General features: G+C 43.8%; 1 protein-coding gene across 1 annotated transcript in view; it reads right to left on the reverse strand.

The window, feature by feature from the left end:
* Nucleotides 1-21,029, reverse strand: part of REXO1 (RNA exonuclease 1 homolog) — a 1,041,135-nt gene that overhangs the window by 42,294 nt on the left and 977,812 nt on the right. The gene's annotated exons all lie outside the window — the stretch shown is intronic.

Below are 21,029 nucleotides of genomic sequence, written 5' to 3' on the forward strand. Positions count from 1 at the left end.
GATGGTTTTGCTGCCTTTTTAAACCCTGCACCAAAGGGGTTAACGGGGCGCCCGTATGCAGGGTATTAACCCTTGTGAAATTAGATTTGCGTTGGAATGTTCGTAAAGTGAAATGTCCAAATCCATATGTACAAATAATGTGGCTGGAACAAATGAGGCAGAGCCAGTTAGCTCCGCTCCTCATGATTAATGTATATTGGCGAGTCAATTTCAATAAGGATGTTAAGCTAAAGAGTCAATCGGAAAAGTGATGGATGAAGCAATGGGGAAAAAGGATGCAAAAATAACCATTTGTGGTGACCTGAATATTAAATATCCATGTAAGAAGGGCTAGCCATTGAAAGAGTGAATGGAACACAAGGAAAAGAGAATGGATGAAACGTGTGGGCACAAGGGACATGTTTATGCTTAATGGTCAAACACGGAGCGACATGCCGGGGAAGTGTACGTGGAAGCGGGGGATGCAAGGATCTTGTAGAGACTATTGCTTCATCTCTGGGAATATAAGAGAGAAGATGGAGGACTTCTCTATACTATCGCAGAGATTTAGCATTCATGACTTGCTAGCCATTTCCATAAATGATGAAACAAAGGGAGAAGTGAGGAAAAAATGGGTGATGTGGAAATGGAGGCTAGTGGTAATCGCCTACAGTTAAAATAGGGGGCGGTGTCAGAAATTGCTGGCCGCTATATAGACTTGGTTAGAAAGAAACCTCTGTGTGTTGCATATCAAGGAATCTTTCAAGTTTATGGTAAATCAGGGGGTAAAGTTAAAGCTCAAGGAGCACAAAAACATATGATCTGGCTGTGGTAAAATAAGAGACAATTGCTCTGAAAGTCCATCAGGCGGCTAAAGAAAGAAGAAGCTGATAGAACAAAAAGAGAGGAGGGTATTCCATTAGTTAGGCAACAGTACGGAAATTGGTGCATCAGTACAAGGACAGTATCAGAAAAAGTGGGGGTGAGTCGAAGGCTACCTCTCCCTAGCAGCGCTAACTGGTAGTTCACAAAGTTCAGAGGCCTAGTGTAACATGATTAGATTACACGTGTGGGGCACAATAGATCAAATAAAAAATGTATTGAGAAGGACATTCAGAAAAAATATTATATATATACACATGGTGCAGACATTTGACAACAGGATACATATATGTAAGTGGATTAAAAGACCACAGTATATACTCTACACAATTCAACAGAGTAGTGACATAAGACAAAAGTCGAGAGACTAGCATTAGACATTGCAGTGCTGAGACAATCCAGGGTGTGTTTTAGAAGCTGTTTAATATATCGCTTCTATCATGGTTTGTCGACACTGTTAGGTGTTTCAAGTTCAGAAGGAGCTGTAACTAAAAACTGGCCGTTATGGCATGGTGCACAGAATAGTTCTGAACTCTCGTCAGGACTTTACGTCTTTGGAGACAAAAAGGCAGGTAGAGGGTTGGTCGGTAAGATGCCGGTCATAGCATCATCTAAAAATAATACTAAAAACAGGATAAAGAATGCGTGGGTGTGCCGCCAAAAGAATGGCAATTCTCTGAATTAATCAAGCAGTAAAAACGGGGGTGAACTAGTCAACATACCGCTATCTAAATCGGGTGCGCTTGCTGGGCTGGGGACCAGTCTTGATTATAGGGTGACCGAATGTTATAGATGCATTCTGGACCTGTAAGAATCAGGTAGTAGTATTAATTTAAAGGAGATTAACAAATCATGGCAAATTGCTGATTTAAACAAAAGGATGGCAAGAATGGGAGCCAAAAAAGGACATGGTACCTGCAGGCCTGAATGAAGTCTCACAGGTAGGTGGGCAGTGGTCAGGGCAAATGCTTGCTGGAGGTCATAGTACTACATCTGACCCATCAGATGCCTAAAGGTATGTGTACCCTGCGAAAGATATGCACAGAGGGATGTTGGTTGATTTCACAAAATGGGTAAATGTTTGGCCCACAGTATTAGAGTGAAAAAGGAGATTTACTTACATACGGGATTCATTAGGCTGTGTCAAGTAGTGTAAGCTAATAGACGCTGTAGAGTGCAGTTTCCTCAAACGGTCACGGAATGGGCCGTGCAAAAATAAATGGCGCGTGCCTGTAAAGACAGGACAAGGAAGGCTCTAAATCGGTTCTTCAAGGAAAACAACTTGCGTTGAAAAGACACGTTTACTATGCAGTATCAAAACGAGCGAAACGAGGGCAAGCTGTACCTTGTTGGTCTGTAGCTTTGTGTAGAGTTGAGATTCTGTGTGGACTATAGAGCTCTGAATGCAGTCACCACGACTGATGCCCATCCTTTACCTAGGACAGATGAGCTGGTGGACAAACCTGGTTCAGCCAAGTACCTCAGTACATTTGACCTAACCTCACGCTATTGGCAAATAGCTCTGACTGACCATGGAGGCCTCTACCAGTTTAAGGTTATGCCTTTTGGACTAAAGAATACACCTGCTACATTCCAAAGGATGATGAATCATGCTCTGAATGGGATGGAGGACTTTTGCATGGCATACCTGGATGACATTGCAGTGTTCAGCCCTACTTGAAAGGAACATATTCAACACTTAAGATATGTATTGCAGGCTCTTGAGCAGGCTAATCTGACCATAAAGGCAGGTAAATGTCAAATTGGTCAGAGTAAAGTGGTCTACCTTGGACATGAGCTAGGAGGAGGTGAAATATGGCCATTGCCTAGCAAGGTACAAGCTGTTCAAGACTGGGCCACTACTACTACTCAAACCCAGGTGAGAGCCTTTCTAGGTCTCATAGGTTACTATAGGAACTTTATTGAGAACTATGGGACCATAGTTTCTCCCTTGAAGGTGATGATCTCACCCAAATTCCCCAAGGTCAGGTGGAATGAGGAGTGCACCTAGGCATTTGAAGGACTTAAGAAAGCCCTTTGTCAAGCTCCAGTCGTAAGAGCTACTGACTACAACCAATCCTTTATTGTACAGACAAATGCTTCCAATACAAGTATAGGTGCAGTTCTGAATCAGCTGGATGAGAAAGGCAAGGAACAACCAACCTGCTTCATCAGTAGAAAACTGAATTTAGCTGAAACAAGGTGGGCAAACATAGAACATGAATGTTTTGCCATTGTGTGGTGTTTGAAGAAGTTTAGACCATAATTATATGTACTTTTGTGATTCTGACAGACCACCAACCCTTGGGATGGTTAATGCAGATGAAGGGGGAAAACCCTAAATTGTTAAGATGGTCAATCAGCCTACAGGGGTCTGATTTTACCATAGAACACATGTCAGGGTGTAATCACCAAAATGCTGATGGTCTCTCCAGAAAGTATGACCGCCTGGAGTAAGGAGTTCATCCAGGGGTAGATTAAATCCTCCTGTCCCTTAGTCTGGGGGGACAGGGAGGGGGAGGGGGGGTTGGGGAACAAGTGTTAGGGAGAATTCTCAGAAATGTGCCAATTCCTCGCTACCTTAGACCCCTTAGAGCCTTCAGCTGCTCTCCACTGGGCTTTCGCTCACTTTATTATGGGGAAACGGACATGCCCTTAAAGCCAGTCAGTACTGGGAGACGGTTTCCCTTAGTCCTTACCAATGTTGCAACTTTTCTGCAACATGTTACAAGTGCACAATGTACCTTACAGTACAGTGCGCTTGGGTCTTCCTTTCATTTTCAAAGGCCCTACACTCCCTCAAAGGATTTTTCAAGAGAAGTGCCGATATGCCTAGGACAGGCCTTGAGGCAGCTCATCTTTTCATGTATTTTTAACTATTTCTTGAAGTGCAAACCGCGTTTGGTACAGGAAGGTGGCCTGGCTCCAAAATGGCCATGCCACAAGGTTCTTTGTCCCGTCTATTGGCCATTTTTCCCCTTTGCCTTCCCCAGGTCGAGCCGACCCAGGTCAGTTTTTATTTGGGTATGCATTCTACCTCAAAACGCCAAGCTTTTGCAGGCTTCTGCATGCCTTTTGTGTGCTTCCAAGATGTGGGCTGGACTGTCAAGTTCCAATACACATCCTGGGTGCCAGAGAGTCTGGTGTACTGGGAATGACTGGGACCACCGTGGTCCTTGATTGGTCCACGTCTGGTGTGCCTGTATGTGAGCAAATCTCCCATTGGGTCCTCTTCGTTTTGGCCCAAAGGAAATGCTGGATAAGAGAAGGCCCCAAACACCCACACCAGGTTGCACTCTTGAGTTCTCACTGAACCTAGGATCGGATCCAAGTATCCTGAAACTAAGAAGCCAAGTCTCTGAACCGCTAGTGACCAGCTGCAAGGTTTGGCACCCTGAGCCCGCTGTTGTCCTGTTGGACCCCTCTGCGTGTGACCAAAATAGAAGGACGCTTCGACCAATTGGAATAGTGGGACCAACTATTCTCGGCACCTTCATCAAACCCTGCAAGTAAGCCTTCTCGGAAGTGTCCATGGGCCAACCAGTGGGCTGACCAGCTTGTACAGGACCTTTGCTCTGACGCCGCTGCCGTTTGGAGGAGACCCTTGAAACTTGGCACATTGCAAGCTCTGTGTTCACGGCACTCTCACACTGAGTTTCGTACACTTGGCATTCCCAGGTCTGGAATAAAGAGAGTGCCCGAACCAGAGTACACGTGGTTACTGTGTCGCCCAGCCCAGGTGACGAACTTTGCAGGTGCCTTGCTGCTGTGCCCCTCTGTGCCTGATCCATCCACCAGGAGCAGAGAAATCGCCACTGTCCCATCAGGGAATCATTGGTGTATCTTCGCAGCTGAAAGCCGCAGCGCCGCACAACTGCTGCATTTGAACCTGCAACCAAAGTGGACTCGACTGTTGAAGTCTGGTCCAGAGTGCGCCGGGTGTCGGCGAGTACCTGCAACCATTACCGGTGGCACCTAGTGCATCCATCCACTTTTACACAATGAGGGCCACTCGCCTTTCTACAGGTAGCCTGTGCTACCGCCCCATTCCCAACTCCTGGAAACTGTTCTGCCCTCTTGGGGAGATCCTCCACGAATAGTGGGAACTTATTCTTCATTTTGTCACCCACCTTCCCGAGCTGCTACAGCCCTTGCAAGAGACCCTGTTTTCACACTTCTGCACTATCATGTGCACCAGCATTTGAAAGTACATTGAGCGCTAGGCTCCTCTCTTCGTAGGAACTGGACTGCCGCTCAGTTATGCTTAATTTAATGAAGAACTGCATGAAGACTATTTGCACTGCTTGTTTCCTTCCCTTTTAGGTTGTGGACCCATCCTGTGCTTTTTAACCCTTTAGGCCACTTGGTATTGTATATATGTGTTATAGCAGTGTTGTATTGGTTTGATGTATTACTATTGAATAATTGCTTTGTGTTGAAGTTCAAAGGCCTTGAATAAATGCACATGTATGTTTAATATATATACACCGGACTGGGAGTGATTTGTAGCGTCCTTTACTCTGTGTGCTCGTTGAGGTCTTTCAGTCATCCTCACCCCTCCCGAGACCTAGACTTGACCGCTGCCAATGCTACCTCGATTGGTGTGGCTTGTCCAGAAAGTTACCCTGTTCCAAGAAACTAAGCTGGTTTTCTGATCCTCTGCCCACCAGGTCAGAGTTCAGAAATCCATCTTAACACCCAGCAATAGACCGCTCCACCCAGATGCAATTTTGATTATCCTTGGTGATTCCTTGTGGCTGTTGGATGTTAATTTTCTGCAGCTCGCCCCCTTCTCGCATAGTGCATCCACTTTATATAACAGTGAGAACACCATCAAGATTTCAATTTTGTGCAGTGACCTGCAAGAATTCCCGCAACCAGGATTGGACAGTTACCCTTCTCCCTCCTCCATCCTCCCAAATTCAGCCTCTCTCCATGGATTGGTTTAGGAGTCTGGAAATGACATATGGCAAGTTTCATTTGAAATCCCCTTTTGTTCCCATGTCAACATTTTGGCAAAAATGTGTTATGTGGCAAAACTTCAAAATGTACACATATATACATTCTGCTTCAGTTAACCATGGGGAATTTAATAAAACAGCAGGGTCTGCACCATTTTGCATAGGCGTTTGGACATTTCTGGACATTTTTACAAAAAGCATAAATCGTGAGAACATGCAATTTACTCCCCACATTCCTAATTTTACCCACCACCAGTTCGCCCACTCTCAAATTTGGAACATGTTCAGAGCAGCCAGCCACACCTTTTAGCTGGCCATTACAATTCCCTAAGTCACAGGTGGATGAATTTTATTTCAACATAATCGTCTGGAAATGATCTAAAACAGGATACAAAAATGAAGGCAGTACGACTTATGGTTGCTGTGAAAAATGCCTAAACGATAATAGTACCCCTTTGTGTTATGCAAATTGTAGCTCTCTGGTCTCCAGGCCATTTGTCACTCTGGCCCTGCCTGTGGCCAGAGTTTTTTTGTTTATTAGTCTCTTTATTGTTTGAAGTGGAGGCTGCAGATCGTAAATATCTGCGATGCACCAGCCACACCGAGATCCCCCACTGCAGACATCTGTCATCATGTCCTCTTATCTGAAGGGGACAACCATTTCAATCTGGAAAGCTTCTATTTTCCTCTATTTATTTTCTCAGAGTTCAGCCTTGATTGCAGAGCCTGTTTTCACATCAACTCCCTACATTACTGTCATGCACTGGCCATGCAATTTTTCCTGCACAGAAATAAGCTTTCAGAGACACCAAGTCTAGGGAAAGTTTGTTTTCAACACCTTTTAGCATGCCACCCTTTATTGCAGTTGTAAACAGCTAGGATGCAAGCCAGGCTTTCAGTGGGGTAGTACTTTGTGACATTTGCCCCACAACAAGCAAAAGGGTCCAACTCGGGCCTACAGTAACTTTTCCTGGAAACAATGTGGGCTTTTCTTTTCAAATGTATGCCGTTATTTTTCAAGTGAAGCATAACATACATTACTTTTTGTCAACACAAACCATGTCTTTTACCCGACATCTTTATATTAGCAGGGGTACATTTTTCTCATGCCTTGCTTTAAACTGCAAATGCCCACGCAAAGTTATTTTGGTGTCAGTGTTTGAAAATTCGGCTTTCCACATGAAAGGGGCCTTTGCATTTCTTCTGCCACTGTGAACTAAAATGCTGCTTTTCCTTTTGTAATGACAGATAGGCCTTTTTCACATGGCACTTCCAAAAGGTACTTGCAGTAACCCTACAGTCTGCCTTAATGGGCCCATTATCAGTGTGAAGGTTTTGTTATAAAGCTGGCAGGTCATTCTTTCCAGTGGGCCCTTCAATGCTGTTGATTTGGGGTCTTTGATTACACCCCACAACACACACTTGTGGATGATTCATTTGTACAGAGGAACACTTCACATTGCACAAAAACACTTGAAAATGAGCTTGCCAATGGCATGTAACATTGAGTCAGCTCTTTTCTGTCTGTTCTTGCATTCAAATGCCCTTCATAAAAAGAAAGCACGCAATAACCCAAATATTACATTTTTAAAAAAATTTGTATTTATGTGAGTCTACGGCCTAAATAAAGAGACCTTAACAACTCATAAATGCCCTAAATAATTCAACCAGTATATGAGCGTGCAAATATTTTCAGCACCGAACTATACAGTGAGACAAGGGAATTTGTCCAGGATCATCGAATTATCTGCTGGTAAAGCCAGAATATGAGTATCAACACTTTGGTTCCATAGTATCGAATTTGGCTACTTAATCACATTTCCTGACTAACTCTTAATGCTCTTCATAAGGGTTGCCACACAGTTTTTATAACTATCACCAAGAGGAACAAGTGCACCACTGTTAGGGGAGTTTTCCCAAAGTCTACCAGCAGGTGAGACTCTATAAAAGTATCGCTTGGTATACAGGCCCCAACTCTAAGTATAAGTCTGTACTACACAAAGGTTTGGTAGAATGGCAGAGCAACCAGGCTTATGAGGAGGATGTGGGCTATAGGCAAGTACAATGAACCCAGTAAATACATTAGCCCAAAGAAACTCTCACACACTTGTAGTTAGAATAAATATACATGTATTTTCTATACACAAGACAAGTAAATTCTATTTAGACTAATACAAACGGAAAAACAAACAGCACTGTTTTAGGTGACTGATTCAATATTAGTGGCTTTCATGGACAACGAGCACAGTTCATTGACAGTTCAGTTCACTTGTAAAGTCACTCAAACAATGTTCTGTTGTAAGGAAAAAGGGTTATTCAGTTCAAGCAACAGTATTCTACTACTTTGCAATAATTATCACTGATTAATACTTTAGAAGGCCATTCCCTAACTAGTTAAGTTATTCAAAGTCAGTTGAGGAGGGAGGCCAAAGTCATGCAGCAGCAGAAAAGGCAAAGTTACTAGTTACTTTCAAGTATAATGCTTTAGTTGAATAAAAATGTTGATGGGGATCTTGGAAAGGACTCCCTATAGGTGCACAAGCTGTTAAGCCTGGGCAATGGGTATGGGAGATCATGCAAACACCTGGTATCGCACTCCAGTAACATAGGAGCGACAATTCGGCTAGAGGCAAGTACTACCTTGAGCCCCACAGTACCTTAGGAGTATTGAATAATATGCAGATGGATTCTTTCCTGTGCAGCAGCGATGGACCTGGTCTCCTGTTCCTAGGTCGTAGTGACAAAAGGAGGGACTCTGGAAGGGATGTCGCAGCAGCAGTCATGAGAATGGACCCTCAGCAAGGAATTCTTCTGTCTCCCACGTCGGTCTGCGGTTTTGGCGCCTTTTTACAAGCTCCAACAGTGAACGGTTACCGCCTGGTTAATCCGCCTCGATTCTGTAATCCTGCACTCTGGTGAGGGGACTTTGAGGAGGGGGGGGGGGCTTGCCGCTGGAGGTCCAACTGGAGCTTAAAGTTCTGGGTGGATTCATTCACAGGAAGATGATGCACTGCAATTGTGTCAGTGGTCCCCTGGTATTGGCGGTTTGCAGCCCTGGAAGGTCACAGCACGTCGGGCGGTTTGTTCTGCAGCTCGTCTTGTGATTAGTTCGGCCCACTAGCCAAAGAGAAGGAGCCGTCCGCTTTGGAGCTCCTCTATCGATTATAAAACGTGGTCAGGACAGCAGTGGCCTCTTCGCGATTACTAGAAGGGTCTGCCAGTGTCTCTGGTCGCCTTCGGATCTTCTGTTCGTGTTTGATTTGCTTTCTGCCTTAGGAACCTCACCTTTTATAAGGATTTCCCATTCATTCCTCTGCAAACTCTCCCTGCAGTTTACAGAAAGGGGTGGGTGGCTGTCCAATCAGTACAGCCAGCCCCTCAGTGGGACCTTGTTCCATTCAGGCACATACGTAGACAAAGGACAGTGTTACAAACTCCTCCCCTGCTTCCTGTCCTCAGACACACTGGAACCGTGGGGGCCTACACCAAGTGTTTCCACCAAAGACATAACTCACATTCAGACCTCCCCCTCACAGGAGAGTAGAAGGGTTAACAAAGGACAACCACACAAGAAATGGCAAAAAAAAGAAAGGAGCCACCATGTTAGAACATTCGTGACCCTCCTGTGCATAACTGCAGCTGTGAATATAGCCTGCGATGGAAAATTGCACAAAATGTCGGTAGACCACGTCCACTGCCACCAGTTATAACTAAAGAGTTGTCACTGTAAACAAAAAGTTACAGGAGCAGAGAGAAGAGGGATACTAAGTTTCCCCTACGCACTCCTCATAAGGTGGGTTATGCTGATCTCTCAAAGGTACAAGTTTAGGAAGGATACAAAATATCCCTCTTTCCTTAAGAATACTAGCCTTTAAAAGAAATGAGAATATAAAAAAGGGGAACCCAAAGGGCCCTCAGTAACACTGCACCTAAGGTGCTGTGTGCTGCAAAAGTGTAACACATATGCCTTTAAAAGATATGGAAATAAGCACGACTCCATAACATAAGATAAAACCTAAATAACTGAGGTCCCATGGTGAGAGCATATAATGAATGAATGAGCGGGAAAAGGCCCCCTTCATTCAGGAGAACCAGAAAAAGGTCCAGAATTCCAGCAAAAAGTGCTGTTGCTCTCACTAGGAGAGGGGATTACGCATAAAACTGATAACTGTCCCTAACCACCACACAAATGCTATTTCCATTTATATAGCTAGCGCAATCTAATGCAGGTACATTGTTTTGTCGCACAGGTGGTGTTAATTCCCCAAAGTAGATATACATGCACATTAACCTCAGAGATAGGAAAAGCAGAGCCAGCATTTCCAGAATGTGGTACTGTAAAGCGGCATTTGAACAAAGAAATCTGTATTGAGTGCTTAATACACTAAGGTTCTTAATGAAAGTGGGGCGCACATTTTTCAATTTGATCAATATTTTTGCCAGAAAAAGATGAAAGACCTACGGGACTTGCTCTATATGGGCCACAAAAGTGTATGCACTACAGTGAACACAGGAAGCATTACATGATTAATTGATCTAAATGGATAAACTTGTCCGCAACAGCCAGTAAGCAGGATGATAGCCTCCACAGCACACTATAAAATATCCTGTTGGGTTATTGCGACCTCAGGTTCGGATTCTGCAATATAATAATGCAGAATCCATGGGAAGTAGGAAAGTTGGGAGCAAAGCACAAACTCCCGGGTATAGCCTTTTTAAACCTTTGGCAGTCACCCAATCATTGTAAGGATAATACATAGAATCTATATTGTGCACGTTCACATGATTTTAATCAAGCTGGGAATTCTGAAGGAATTCCGACATTCAGTTATCTGGCCAGAACTGGTTCTGCAGCTTCTGACGCAGGTAGAGTGCATAACCACATATGGCAACATCAATTTCTTGGTTGTATACGGTTTGGCCGTGGCACAACTGTTCGCAGCCAATTTTTCTGGCGCCAAATCCGCCAAAACTCAACCCGCCTATCCACCCATGATGTGTCACCATTCATCTAAAATGGTGCCAGTCTTTTTTCGCCAACTCTTGATGACTCGTCCTTTCTTGAGCCGCCTTCTACCACGCTGGGTGTGGGAGGTCTTAATACTACTTTTGTCTTTGGCAGGCTTCCTTAAGAAAGCCAGCCAAGGCTCTCTGAGTGCCTGAAAGGACAGGAAGTGGGGGAGGCGACCAAAACTTCCCTGGTCTTTGTCCTGCAGTGTGGATCCCTGGATCCACTTCGAACTGGGAGGCTGGCTGTCCTTCTGGACAAGCCAGCTCCCAGATTTGCAGGTATGGCTTGAATGGCGGTTGGATGTCCCAACCATTTTTCCTGCATAAAAGGCGAGGGTCCTGGAGCAGCAAAGGAGAGTTGACCGATGGAACGAGGAATCAAAGGGAGAAGGTGGTCTGCAGCCACCGCCAGCAACCGCCAAGGGTTGCCGAGTGACCACTACAGCTCTAGCCTCCACCTTTCATCGACGGGGAAGATCCAGCCTGGACGGCTTGCTCCCCTAGTCTGGCGAGACCAACCAGGCTTGAGACAACCTGCATTTTGAGCCATCCCTCGAAGAGCTGTGACCGTTCTGGGCTGCAATTCCCCATTACCCTGAGACCTGGACCAATTTTCTGTGCAACCTTTTCTGAAGCGCAGTTTCGGCTGCAACTTTGTGGGCATCCTGCTGGACCTCCAGGGACTCTTTTCCACTCTGAGAAGTCCCCCCTTCCAAGTTGGGACTGAGAAACAAAGAAGTCTGCCGTGTGACAACCGTCGCTGCACAGAAGGCTGTGTGAAACGCCAACAAGCCAGTATAGTAAAGATCATCTGCTGGGCGTCCCATCAAAAAAAGCTGACCATCTGCTCCCACCAAATGTTCCTTCTTCAGCCTTGAGGTCAGAAATCTCCACAGGAACTGCAGTCGCCTAATCTGGGGACCTGCCAGTGGCACAGTCTTCTTTCTTCAAGAAAAGGTACTGTCCTGCTTGTAGGTACTCATCTGGATGCTTGCTGTGTTGAATCCGACTCCCCCTGAGCTGAGGCACACTGGGGTGGACAACCCAACTGTGTTCTCCCAGGCTCAAGGACACTGGTCCTTTGGTCTACACGCCTTCAGATGGTCTACCTTACCTCCCATGAGCCACCTTTTAACTAAACATTTTACTTAGCTGCAACACAGAAGAAACCTGCTATTCTTGACAACTTTGACAGTGTCTGCCTTTGTTGGTCTTGCCATCCAGGGGGCCTGGTTCCCCAGTGCCTCCTCTGACACCAAGACTCTTATCCCCAGATAAGGTTGACGTTTTAAAGTATAGGCTGCCCAAAAGAACTTACATGTATATGTGTTAGGTTTCTTGATGTTGGTTACAAGAATTGATTTGCTACTCTTAATACTTGTCTGTAATTCATCTAAAGTCTACTATTGCTTTGAGTCATGCTTACATGTCCTACTGTATAAAAGTGAAAAAGCATGGCTGCTAGTCTATTGCTGTCACACCTTTTGGGTGCACAGGCCAAACCTGAGAATTGTAGCCCTGTACACCTAAGCGTGAGTCTTCTCTAGTCCTACCGTAGGTGGACTTTAGTAAAACTCCCTAACAGAAAGCTGCAATGACTCTTGTTTCACAAGTCAAGGTTCTGCGGAGTACGAACTCAGGACAGCAACTGATGCGAGGTATTGCATCAAAAAACTGGTTAGCCCACAGCATAGGTCCAGGACTGTTAGGACAGTTTTTCTAAAGTCCAGTCAAGGGCTTAATTAAATCATACATCTGAGACAATGCATATGATCCACTCTTAGTATAAGGCGGTACCACCTGAGAATATGGTAGCATGGACAGAGCAGCCAGGCTTATTTTAGGAGGGAGAGAGGGCTGTAACTTGGTACAAAGAAATTGTAGCGTACATAAGGTCCAAAGAAACACTGAAACCCTAGAACCACTATGTATTGTAAAAATAAGGGTTTATTTAAATACAAGAAGGCCAAGGTAAATCTTGCGTAAATAAGTACTATCACATTATATATAACAGAATTATAAAAACCAACTCAATACTTAAGCGATACAACCCAAAGTATAACCTTATTAAGAATAGCAATCAGCAGTTCACGGCGAGTCAAACCTATACTACATTTAGAATGAAATCAGCTGTTCTAAGGGAGTAAAACCAGTTTACATATACATTTTGAACACAGACAGTAATTCAAGAGTAGTTGACACGGTCAGTCATGCATCAACACTCAGCTGAGAAATCACATAGTAAACAAATCCTGTTACAAGTATACTCCTTGCAACATTACTTTTTAGAATTAAGTTCAGAGTTAGTAGAACAACTCAAATACTTTCTGGAGAGGCCTTATACTACTCAATGACAAGTATTAACAGACAACTATTTCTGAATGCACTAAGCAATTCAAGGAAAGTAACACAAAATAATCCTTTGAGAAAGATCAAAGTGGTTTCAAGCTACGTAATGGACCCTGTGGAAAGGTTCTAAGCAGTTTCAGGGGAGGCACAACCCAGTATTACACAGTTTAGAAGAGCAACAGCAATTCAAAGTAAACCTATACTTTTATGAATCGTGGAACACATTTATGTAACAGTATGAACCTCCGACTACATTTAGGATAACCGCCAGTTATACCAGATGAGTAAGACCAGGCTAAGGTAAGCAATAACTTCTTGACACTATTTTAGGATTGTACAAAGCAGACCAGGGTCAGCAGGATCCACAGTACACTTATTCAGAATGGAATGTCACACAGCTATTCAGGGTAGGTAAAACCCAAGACAGACTTATTCTAGACAGACTATACATCAGGTCAGGGGAAGCAAAACCCAGTTGGTGAACATATACACTTATTTTCTGTAAGAAATAGTTAGGTGAAACCAACAGCATTACTTTTGGGAAGAGGAGGATCCTATTCACAGGCAATTAAAACAAACCCACACATACATTTAATAATGGCAGGACACATTCAAATGAAAGTAAAAACTCTTTTAACTGCACATTTTTCAGATGGACAGTTACCAACCAACTCTTTTACAAGTAAGTAACTTTTTAGCACTTGTTGCATTTCGGGGTAAAAGGCCCAAACCTTATAAGTCTTTCCTTATTCTTAAAGCATGCATGTTCTCATTAGCCGGAGGGGGTCACTAGTGCTCTAGTGTCAGACAGGTCAGGATAGGCACAGATGTAGGAAAAGTCGAAGTTCCTGAGGGAATCTCTTCAGAACAAGTATGTAGTTCACTTTAGAGTTAGTTAGGGTCCAGGGACATCAAAGAAGACATGCAAGAGGGATTCCAGCCTTGGACCTGGGCAAACTGGATGAGAGGATTCCCAATCACAGGAATCAGCCCCAAAGGTTCACATGAATTACACAAGGCTTAAGATAATACCACAGCCAACACAGTACCTCAGCACAGAGAAGGAGTTTGCAGCAGGACGTCTTCAGGATCTGCAGCTAAAAACCTACTTGTTGAATTCCTTGTCATGACTAAAGACAGGACACTGGAAGGAAAATTGCAGCAGGGAGCAACAGGGAAGGCTCCAGGCAACAGTTTCTTTTCGGCTGGAAGCGGCTTTGTGTTTTTGTCATCCTTTTTCAGGAGCCAGGAGAAGACTGAATTTTGCAGTTGGATTATCGTTGTTAATCTTGGTCCAGCACTCTGGTGTGGGGACTACAAGGACTCGAATCAAGTCGCTGGAGGTCCAGCAGGATGCCCCCTAAGTTTCAGCAAGATTCAGAATTCAGATGACTGCGCACCGCACAATGGCTCGAGGTACTAATGGTGTATTGCAGACCAGCAAGGTTGCAGCACATAGTGGGATGGCTCAACATGCAGGTTTTCCTGAGACTAGCGGATCTAACCAGCCTCTGGGTAGGAGTCGTCGCAGTCGGGACCGCCCAGACGATTGGAAGGAAGTGTTACAGAAGGCTTCAGTTACACAGCAGGCACTTCGGTCGTTGGAAATCGCTACAGCTGTCATTTCTTCATCTTCCTTGTTGGGTTCAGCTCCAGTGATCACTTTTTCGGCAGCTTCTAGGTTCAGTGTATTTAACAGGAACTACAGCACAATTTCTGCAATCTCCCCCTGCATTTTACAGAAAGGGGCAGTCTGGCTGTCTATTCAGGACACCCAGCCCCCCCACTGGGAGTTGGTTCCTTTCAGGCAAAGTGGAAGACACAGGGATGCAGAGTTTTGGACTCCTCCCTTGCTTCCTGCATTCTCAGACACTCTGGAGCACGGGCGGGGAATCCAAAGGAGTCCCGCAGAAGACAAAAATTCCACAGAGATCGTTCCCACCTAGAATGGCAGGGGAACACCTCAGAAACAGCAAGCACAAGAAATGGTGAAAAAAGAAGTAGCCCACCATTTTAGAAAAATTGTGGTCCTTCTGTGCATTATCGAGGCTGAATTAACAGCATGCAGGTAATAGTGACTAAAAGTCATACAAGTAATTACACTGCCACCAGCCATTCAAGTAAACTTGTAATTGTAACAAAATGTTACCAGGTAAGTAAGAAAGGAGATACACTGTATCCCCCAGCACTCCACATAAGGTGGGGTGTGCTGGCTCACTTATAGAAAATGTAAAACGGATGCAAAAATCGCTCTTCACTACTTGGGAACAGTAGTTCACCCAAGTATATAAAAGAGAAATTAACAGGGGAGCAAAAAAGGGGTAACCCGGCCTAAGCCCAAATGTATTATGAAACCATAACTTCAACCACACACTATGGAGAGACATAAAAAGGTCACCCATAAAAAGAGCAAAAGACTCAGAGGGGAAAAAGATTCCACTCACCTAAAAAGATCTAGGGTTGACACAGGTCAGGAGGATTTATCATAATTATGAAAATCCTACCCCAACAGGGACCCAAAGCTCCACACAGCAGGATCCTAAAACAGGAGGTCAAGACTAGTTGTTCCCACCAGTCCAGGGGTTGATGCACCAATGAAGGACTTCTGGAGATAGGCAAAGGAGCAGGGGTTCACAAAGACTGTTTTAGAGGAGGCTTGATGGCTGCAACGATAAGTTCCCGGTCTTCATGCTCCTCTTCGAAGCGGTCTCGGCTCCAACGACGATCTGAAGAATGTCTGCAGGAGTTCTTTTATCCTGGTTTCGAACTGTAGTCAACCCAAGCCAACCAATGGTAAGGATCTGCACCATTCAAGCTGGCAGAGGCCGACCATTCAAGTACAAGTACAGCCTATGGCCCCTGCAACTAACCAAGCAACAGAGAAAACGTGGTCAGGATGTGGACTGCGACCTGGCAGTCTCAGTCCCCACATCTGACCACAAACACATTGCTGCTTTGCCCATAGAAGGGCTGCTTATATATGGCAAACCCAGCCTTCAGAGGGCAGGAAGAAGGGCAAAATACAAGATGGACAAATGACAGGTGTAATTCATGCGGCACAGCCATTTTAGAGTAATAGTACTTTAAAAGGCATTATTCCATAAAATGAAAAAGTGTGCTTGAGAATTTAAAAAACATGGTAGAAAAATATCTGCTGCCACCAGCCGGATTTGGACACATCATGCAAGTAACAAAGTTGCAAAAGACAATATGAAATGGACAAACATTATCCCTACCACACCCCACTGTAAGGTGATGTGTGCAATTTAAAATAAACAAGGAATTTCACAACCTGGAACCGTTCCCATGCACTGATACCCAAAGGGACTGATCAGTGCCGCCAACATAGAGGAGCGTAGCAAGGTGAGTGAAGTAAAAAAGCTTCACTTACCTCCAAAAGTCAGGACTGGTTCAAAGCAATAGCAAAAGATTGGGAGGAGGGGCAAGGGGGTTGCATAGAGGTCTGAGAGGGGAAAGCGGCAAAATGAACATCCATTTCTTACTTGAAAGCCTCATTCCTCGGTCAAACTCCTATGCACATGAGCTATGCGTGTGAGTATTTAGCAACACCTTACTAGTAGAGCCATGGATAACATTTTGAGGTGGGAATATTGTACACAGAAATTAGAAGTTAAAATATTTTTCAGGAAGTAAAATAGGTGATAATCTTGGAACCTGACAAGCTGCAGCAAGTTCAGACTTCCATATTTCCGAGGGCAATAAAATTAGCACCATTGAGTTGTAGTTTGAGCAGGACACTGTGCTAGACTTTGTGCTGAACTGTCGGAGCTTGTGGAACCATTGCCTCAGATTGCTGTTCACTTCGCCGGCTGGAGCCCAGCAGCATGCTGAGGGTGCAGAGACAATTTGGATCACCGGCACTCTTAAGCATGTTCGCGCGCCTAATGCTGCCAACTGCGTTTTGAGCAGTTGGCACAGAGCCATTCCACTTCAAACTTACAAGATACTGGGCTTCAACCATGGGGGTAGTAGGTTTCTCCTGTACAATTTCAGTTATGTATTTCTTGAGAAATAAACAGGAGGAGAATGAGGAGACTTCTGCGGCCTGTAACTCTGAATGTGTTGCCGCTTACCCGCCTCCTTCCGGCAGCCGGTCTCAGCCGTCCTTTTGCTCCGAGCTAACAGGAGGTGCAACGCCCACGAGGGCAGCAAATCAGGATATTAGCCTCACTTCAACTAACAAAGAAAATCACTGACTTTTTCCATATTCTGAGTGTACGTTTGGGGTTTTACCTATGAATATTTCGGATGTCGCGTGCACTTATCACCCCCTCAACATGAAACCTTACCAATCAATGTTGTTAGTACTTCAAAGGCCTATGATTTTGCGATTCCCAAGCAGGATAAGACAGCCAGTAATGACAGACTAACTCGTTCTCTGGGGTCGCTTTCTGACACTCCGATTCCGTTTCCCTTCCAATACTTGGAACCTCAAGGTTCCACACTTGATTCATCCATATCTTCTTGTTACCCTCGCTTATCCTACCCTTAAACTCCTCCGGAAGCAGCCAATGACAGGATCTCACAGTCACCTGCAGCCTCGCATTTCCTGCTAAATTCCCTGGTTAATGTATTTGACCTCATAAAACTGGAAGTTAAGGCTCATACTCTCCAACTGGCCTATACAGGTATTCAGCTCTGATTATGCCGGACACTCCACCAGAGAGAATTTTTGCATTTCTTCCATGTGAAGAGAGACCTAATGGCTCTCTTTCACCTAAAATAATGTGCTTGGAGAATTAGGGAATGCCGAATGTTTCACGACAAAAAAAGGCTTGGTCTAAGGGGCTGTAAAAGACTAAATAAAATCCAAAAAACCTTAACAAATGAATAAAAGCTCTTCAATGAAATTCATTCATACTCGCCCCATATGGGAAAAGGAGGAAGAAAAAAAAAAAAAAAGAAAAGGACTATGGGGAGCCGATGGCCCAGAGCCCAGTTAGTAAGGCTGTAAATACTCTGATGGACTCCTCCACACAGACGGAGTTGGATGTTGCAACCAAGTGTCCCATGCCACAGACCCCCACCCCAACTTATTTCACCTGGGCCGAACACACAAGCCTGGAAATCTCAAGCAAGGTCCATCTATTCTTCTAAAAGAGTCAACTTTATTACCAGGGGGACCTTAACACCAATAAAGAACTATGTTGTGAGTTGGCACTTCAGGAACCACCACAGTTTATTCCACGGGTTTAAATAGAATCTGTATTCCCTTCGGAAGAGCAGGAAACCTTACATTATGGAATATTATGTTTTTCTTTCATGCCGTCCCCTCTCTGCGTACGATTACTTTGGCTGACATCCATCGCATTTGTTGCCTTCACAGTTTCTTCTATAACGTACGTTGTAGATATTGACATTCCACCCAGAATTGCGAGTGAGATTTTATTGACCGCTATGGATGACCTTTGTCAAAGGGACTTTAATGTAAGAAGAGCAAATTTGATACCCTCTTATCATAAGAAACAAGATTCTGCCTCATCAGAAACCTATACCTTGTGTCCCCTTTTGGTAATTTTGTGTAAAGATGGAATGTCTACAAATCACAGGGTTGTTTTTCAGCTGCCCCTTGCTCACAAGATCATCCATCAAAGGATTGGTCCTAGCTTGCTGCTTCTTTACGTTCTGTTAATATTAATAGTTCATCGAAACATTCAGGATTTTAGCGAGCAATCACTCCTCAGCATTGTGCCATGGAACATAACTATTATACAACAAGCTGCACACAATCTAAAGCAAGGACGTTACAGCGGTCTGGTGATTGCTGTCAATTCTTCCTAGGTTTGGAATGTAACCATTTTTGATGACAATCAGTCTTTTGGCTCTGCATATCATTGCTAAGGGGTTTTCTTCAGATATTTTACACATTTATTTGTATTTTAATGTGGCACAGATCACTTTAAAATTATACTTGATTAAGCCAACAAACATTTGAAGTAAGTGGCACAACATCTTCTAGAACGATTTTATATTGATCGTAAGGGACTTCAATTCAGATTGTTTAGGAAAGGACATCACTCAGATCCTATAGATAGTTTTGCTAATACTGATCATTGGAAATCTCATGTCGGAGGCAAACCGTGTTGTCCTTTCTAAAAGATCGGAACTTGGAGGGTGACCTTGTGGGGAAGTAGCACCTGGCATCGAGACAATTAGGATTACTGTATTAATTCTATATACGTCTTGGAGGGGCTTTTTCAAAAGGGCTCTCATATTTCACTTGAGGAATGAGCCTTACAAGAAGTAAAAGTCTCCAGAGGACGTAATGATTGATCTGGAATGTACCTACTATCAATAAATTCAAGTTAGCCAACAGGTTTGGATTTGTGCGCCGGGACACATGAATAGAAGCCGTAAATGTGCTTAATTTTCCAACCTTTTTTTTTAACAATTCCTTGGAAAAAGAATCCATATCTTCGCCTTCGAAATTCAGCCCATAAAAAAGGAATGAAATTGTCTATTTGTCAATCAAAATTGTACTTAAGTGCGATTTGCCGAGCGATAATTAGAATAAACTGCTCTTTCCGGCAAACATAAAAACAAAGCACAAATGCTAAGCATGACCCATTTGCAGCTTGATGGCAAAATGATGCTAAATTGTATGACAGCTCCATCAATCTAAATTACTGGTAAATACCTTGGGGGAAAACCCAATAAACCTTACGAGAAAATCATACTCTTGAATTCGCCTGGATTGCTTACTGTAGGGCCTTATATGATCAACCTCTGAGCATCATGATACAAACGAGGCTTGGTGCTTGAAGTTTGAAGCAGAGGATAACGGCAAAATCATTAAGAAGAGCAGTAACTCTTGCATGCCAGGTCCAAATAGCCAATGCAATAGGCACTTTAAACAAGATTCCATAATGTGGGTTACTATCCAGCATATTCTCTTGTCGATCTTAAAAGAGAGGCAAATTCCAGTAATGTGGCAATCTTCACATATCGTGCCTATTTTTCAAAGAGGAGACAAAACTGACTCCTGGAATTATCAGTTCATTGCCCTCTCAGACGCAGACTCTAACATCTTTGCGTCCCTCCTTCTAAAGGAATTCATTGAGTGGGCATCTTACAATACTATTCCTAAGAAAAACAAACAGGTTATCAGGCGGGCATTGGCACAAACCTCTCAGGACTTATTGTTGACTCTATTCAAAGAAGCACAGGGCTAGGAGGTATACCCAATATGTACATAGCAAGTATTGACCTCTCATTAGCCCTTGATAAAGTCAACAGAAGACTTTAATGGGTTAAAATGGAATAGGAGGGTGCCCTTAGGCCTCTTGAGACAGTTGTAACTCTGACAAAAATCCTAAGAATTAGATTAAACCTTTCTGGGCAGGTATCTACTCCAATCATTACATAAAAGGCTTTTTCAGGGATGTCTTTTGGCTTCTTTTCTTTTTAACTACTACCGCTCAGATATAGAAATTGTCTTATCCAGGGCTGCTTTACTCTTCCCCAAAAAGCATGATTTACACATGCTGATGACTTAATTCTTCTTGACTGTACTAAAATTGGTTTGCAGTGCTTACTCTCCGCCTTTGAATAATATATAACTAATGACCTAGTCATAAACACTAAGACCACCAAGCTCTTGCACTTTATAGCAGGTCAAAAGAGGAATAGATATCATTGGTGGCTGTTGGGCCATAGATTGAAGAAGATTGATGACCCAAAATGTTTGGGTTTTACAATCTGATCCCAGACAAATAACAAGCTCCTTAAGAACCAATTTAAATGTAAAGCTTCTGATTTAGTATCACAAATGCAGCATTTCCACAACAGGTTTGGCAAATTGTCATTAGTGCCAGTAATGTACTATTT

The sequence above is a fragment of the Ambystoma mexicanum genome, chromosome 1p, assembly GCF_040938575.1.
Source record: "Ambystoma mexicanum isolate Mex_15411 chromosome 1p, UKY_AmexF1_1, whole genome shotgun sequence".
Lineage (NCBI taxonomy): Eukaryota > Metazoa > Chordata > Amphibia > Caudata > Ambystomatidae > Ambystoma > Ambystoma mexicanum.